The following is a 5568-nucleotide window of genomic DNA, read 5'->3' as shown; positions in this document are numbered from 1 at the left end:
CCTTTTAGGGCAGAAGTGTGGAGAAGAGGTTTCCTGAAGTGATGTGAAAGTCTCATAAGTGAACAGAAAGAGATGGAAAGGGAGCGCCTGGCACAGGAAAGTGAGATGATGCATCTGGGGTGTTACACAGGGCCATCTTCTCTGCCAATTCCACACGTTCCAGAAAATCTCTCCCTGTCCGCCATCCACCCATCAGCATGGATCTCCCCAAAGCACCTGGCACAGAGCTGTCAATCTGCAGCTAGTCAGCATATAGTCCAATGGCTGCTCTCTCCTCTCTGTTGACAAGAAACCTGACCAAGTGCCTTCGCCCTTTGCTACAGACCAAGTCTATGGATTTATTGATTGGAGCCTGCTGGGCTGTCCGGCCAGAGTCGGTAGAGCCTGCAGAAAGAACACGCACATGCAGCCTAACATCTGACCACACCTCCCACTGCACACGGACAACCTACCCTGATGTGAACTCTGGGGGAGGGGGAGTCTGATTACGAATGACGTTGCACTGCATCAGCAGTACCCAGTGCATTCTGCTCTGTGCCCTTGTGGCTGGGGGCTAGGGAGGGGAGAGGAAAACAAACAGGTGCTCTGACGACACTCAGTTCAGCGCACTTATGACATCATAGTGCACTTATGACACGTCTGTTTTCCACTCATTTTACATAATGCTTTATGGCAGCTCAGCTGCTGGAGCAAAATACTGTAATTCTTTATTAATTGAGTCCCATATCAGATATTCCATCATCTTGCCTGGGATGGACGTCAGGCTGATGTCTTATAATGACCCATATCACCCCCCCCCCCATGTTCCAAGAGTTACTGAAAATCAACTCTGACAGCACAGTGAGCTCCTAGGCCAGATCTTTTAATACTCTTGATGCAAGTTATCTTGACTTGCTGATTTAAAAAAAAATCTCACTTTAGTAGCTGCTGTTTAACATCCCCCAGAAATCCTTTAGGAATGGAAAGCATTTCATCAGCATCATCTGCTATGACCACAATATCCAGCTAATTCCCAAATACAAAACAGAAATAGTTATTGAAGACTTCAGCTTTCTCTGCATTATTTTTGACAATTCTACCATTTCCATCTAATAATGGACCATAATCATTTTTAGAATTCCTTTTGTTCTTATTATTCTTTAAAAACCCCTTCATAACTCCTCTGTGTCATCCTTAACTCTGCTGGCCATAGAGTTCGCCTGGTGTTTCTGTCCTTCCCCTTTCACTTTTCTATAGTTCTTAGCTGCTGATTTGTTTGTATAACTAGCAATTTTCACTTTTTGCATTTGAGAGATGGATTGATTGACCGATTTTATATAGCTGCCTTCAACCAATTTTGTTTAAGCCAGCGTGCCTTCTTGTTCACAACCTCACAATCACAATTTTGGACATTTACTAATGTGCTATTAAACAATGCCCAATTCTCGTTCATATTTTTCTATTTCGATTCTTCTGCCCAGCTGATTTGGCACAAATTATTTTCAGCTTCATGTAACTGGCCTCTGAAAAGCACCAAGTATACATCTATATTACTGGTCTGGACTTTGTTCGTTTGCAAATAACAAATGTAGTCAAGTCACAAGGACTTTTACTCAAACTACCATTGAGTTTCAGTTCTGTGATCAATTTTTCTTTCTCGGTCAGGATGAGGGTCTGATATGCAATTTTCCGGTGTGGGATGCCGCAACTTTTGAGTCAGGACATTGTCCTCTGTGATATTTACGTATCAGAGGGGTAGCCGTGTTAGTCTGAATCTGTAAAAAGCAACAGAGGGTCCTGTGGCACCTTAGAGACTAACAGAAGTACTGGGAGCATAAGCTTTCGTGGGTAAGAACCTCACTTCTTCAGATGCAAGTCATCAAGATTCTTGCATCTGAAGAAGTGAGGTTCTTACCCACGAAAGCTTATGCTCCCAGTACTTCTGTTAGTCTCTAAGGTGCCACAGGACCCTCTGTTGTGATATTTACAAATCCCCCCCGGAAGTTCCAGCAGCCTCCAGCACGTGTCACTCCCAATGAAGTACCCGCATCAGGCAGCTTTTGTTCTAGCTGCTCCGAGAGTCGCGCACCCAGTTCCCTGGAGCCCCCCTCGGACCCGGCCGCCCCGTTTGATCCGCCCCCCACCAGGGCTTGGGCCCGCCCATCCCCCCGCCCCGCCTTGTGGCTGCTGCTGGGAGCGGGAGGGGCTGGCAAGTGAGGGCAGCGCGGGGGGGCAGCGGCTTCAGCAGTGGTTACTGCGCATGCCCCGAGCCCCCCCCCGAGTAGCCGATCCCGGGGCCGGGCTTCCAGCTCCCAGGCTCTGTCTCTCGGGCTCCGCGAATCCGGGGCTGGACTTCCCGGGTCCCACGCCGCCGCCGCCTCCATTGTGAGCCGAGCCCGGGCCGAGCCTGCAGGTGAGGGGGCCCCGGGGGGCCGGGCAGGGAAGTGACTCTGCCCCAGCGGCCCCTCCGCCCCCCAGCTCTGCTCCCGGGGGGGCTGCGAGTCCCAGAGCTGCTGCCCCCCCCCCCGGGATCTGCCCCCCCACCCCCATCCCCCCAGCGCCTGCAGGAGCCGAGCCAGCCCCGGGAGAGTGACCGCCCCAGGCCGGGCCAGGGCCCGAGTCTCCCAGCCTTGGGGGCAGGAGGGAGCCGGGGTAGAGACTGGCAGGGGCAGCAGGAGCAATGGGGGGAGGGAGATTCCTGGCTCCCAGCCCCGCCCAGCCCCATTCCCTGCAGCCCCCCGGGGCAGTGACTGCCCTGGGGAGAAGGGGAGGGGCAGGGAGAGGAAAAGCCAGTTCCTGCCTCTGCCTGGTCCCGCACTGCTGGGGGACGCGCTGCCCTGGGGACAGGGTCACGAGGATCCCCCAAAGAGGCATCTTTGATTCTGCTCTTCAGGTGCACAATTTTATCCTTTTCGTTGTTTATAAAGGGCTGAACGTCACTGGATGGACCTTGGCTCTGAGCCCGTCTGGCAGCAGTGCCTACGTTCATCTTCAGGGTAGAAAGCCTCTGTCCAGAGCAAATTTGTTTTGGAAACAGATTAAAAAGCACCACTTAGCCTCATTTTGAGCAAGGGGAAAACAACCCTTTTACCATTATTTTTAAAAAGTGTTATCAACTTTTGAACTAATTCGGTAGCAGAAGGATTTAGGCTGGTAACTTTACATTTGACACAGAGAGAATTCCTAGGTCAGACTGTCTCGTCTCTCAGCTCTGGTTAAAAACGACCTGTGATGTGTGTGTTTTCTGAAGGTTCAATAACTCTCCGTTCTGCACACACACTGATTCCTTCTTCCATTTGGTAAGTTTTGTTTATTAACTTAGGGTCTGATTTTGCCAAACACTTCCACACATGGGTGTGTCTTCAGCCATCTGAGCGGCATCACTGACTTTATTAAATCTCTGTTACTAGCCAGATCTACAAATGTCTCACAGATTTATTCCCGGTGGCAGGGGCAGAGTCTGTGCTATAATCACATGACCAAGGCCAGGAACTTTAATTACAGGACCCTAAAAGTACATTTCCAAATCCATAATCAGGCAGTGGAATAAGTGGCCTGGTCTCAATAACTCTGGACACTCAGAACCGAACCCCGGCATTGCAGGCTCGGCATTTGTGAAACTCAGGCCACGTATTGAGATAACTGACTGTTGGGCCCTAACTTAATATTGCTCATTTGTTTGCTTGACCCCAAGTAGAGTTCCCATTTCCAGACCTGACGTGATCTCCTGGCTGGAGTGAAGGGAGGAGCTGTGGGTCCCCAGTCTCTGGGGAGAGGAGGAAAGAGAGATACTGAGAGATGCCCGCAGAGGTAAGGAATTGGCAAAAGTGGCTCAGAATCCGTGTTTTACACCCTCATGGCAAATGCCAGTTCTGAGTTTTCACCAATCCTGTGTGCCCAGGTAGAAACAAACTCTCTCCTAACTATTCAGATGGGAATGAGGTGCCAGAATTGGTTCCCTCCTTTCTCTCTCTGGGGAAGGATTTGGGGGCAGTTGTTTGGTGTGTTTCCACTTTCCCACTCCCCTTTTGGTTTGTCCCCTTTTTTCTGCAGCAGAGGGCGTGACGTGAACTGGATTATCTCTGTGTCTCTGGGATGGTGAGTGAGACCGAGGAGAATCCTCAGCTGGGAGTCCGGAGCAGGAGGAACCACACAGGACAGTTTGGGGAGATCGGAGGAGACTCAGCCCAAGCCATGCGGGCACCAGGGAAAAGAGCCAGGGCAGAGACAGAGTGAATCAGCTCACTGGAGCAGAGGGGTTGGAAAAATCAAAGAAACTTCCCAGCAGAGAATCCCCACTGGAGACAGACCCAGTATGTTTGGTGACTGTGGGAACAGCTTCCCTGGGAGTTCTGCCCATATTACTCAGCAGACAATCCACATGGGAGAAAAACGCTATAGATGTGCTGAGTGTGGGAAAAGCTTCTCTCAGAGTACGACGCTCATTAACCATCAGAGACTCCACACAGGAGAGAAGCCCTACATGTGCCCCACGTGTGGGATCAGCTTTGTTCAGCTCTCACAAGTTGTTAGACACCAGAGAATCCACACAGGAGAAAAGCCCTATACGTGCCTGACCTGTGGGAAAAGCTTCAGTGATAAATCACATTTCAATCAACACCAGAAGATCCACACAGGAGAAAAACCCTATACATGTCTGACCTGTGGGAAAAGCTTCCGATACAGTTCAGCTCTTACCACACATCAGAGAAAACACACTGGAGAGAAACCTTATAAATGTCCCGAGTGCCAAAAAACATTCAGTGACAGTTCAATCTTTAGCAGGCATCGGCGGGTACACACAGGAGAGAAGCCCTTCAAATGCTGTGATTGTGGGAAAAGCTTTGGGGAGAGCTCAGACCTTCTTGTACATCAGAGAGTACACACGGGAGAGAAACCCTATAAATGCCTTGAGTGTGGGACAAGTTTCAGAGTACCGTCAGCACTGATTGTGCACCAGAGAGTACACACTGGAGAGAGGCCCTATAAGTGCCTGACCTGTGGGAAAACATACCGGTGTAGCTCACACCTTACTAAACATCAGAGAATCCACACAGGCAAGAAATCCTTGAAGTGCCCTGACTAGGGAAGGGCCAAGTGAATCCTGTGAACCTCAGAGCATCAGGCCAGGCTGGAGTGGCTGTGTGGGACGTTATTGACATGAACTGGGAACATATAGATTATTGTTGCAACCAAGGTCCTGTAGTGGCTCCAAATCTTGTATAAAGGGGGTCAGATAAGGTGTCTAAAACAAGGTTATGGTTTGCTGGTTATGATTATGCTGTCTGTATGCATGTGCCATTTTAGTATTTAAAGTTGTAAGTATTGGCTCTATACTGTCTGTATTTCAAACTTGTGCAATGCTTCTGGATGATACCCCAGACAATGTGGCATCAGCACTGCCTAGCCTGCTTGATGGTCCATTAAGGACCATCAGCTATACAACTGACCCATGGAGAGAAGGCAGATACACCTTGTGACTCAGCAAGGTATGCAGGAACCTGCCTATGGACTGAACTCTAAGGGTTTTTTCTTGCCATGTGTCCGAATGCTTGTCTTTGCAACAAAGAAAGAAAGGCCACATCACAA

General features: G+C 49.8%; 1 pseudogene; it reads left to right on the top strand.

Moving 5' to 3' along the window:
* Positions 1–3297: 3297 nt before the first annotated feature.
* LOC128845197 (zinc finger protein 79-like) lies at positions 3298–5080 on the top strand (annotated as a pseudogene).
* Positions 5081–5568: the final 488 nt, after the last annotated feature.

This window comes from Malaclemys terrapin, chromosome 11 (genome assembly GCF_027887155.1).
Source record: "Malaclemys terrapin pileata isolate rMalTer1 chromosome 11, rMalTer1.hap1, whole genome shotgun sequence".
Taxonomy (NCBI): Eukaryota; Metazoa; Chordata; order Testudines; family Emydidae; genus Malaclemys; species Malaclemys terrapin.
This window is presented reverse-complemented; position numbering and strand designations above follow the sequence as displayed.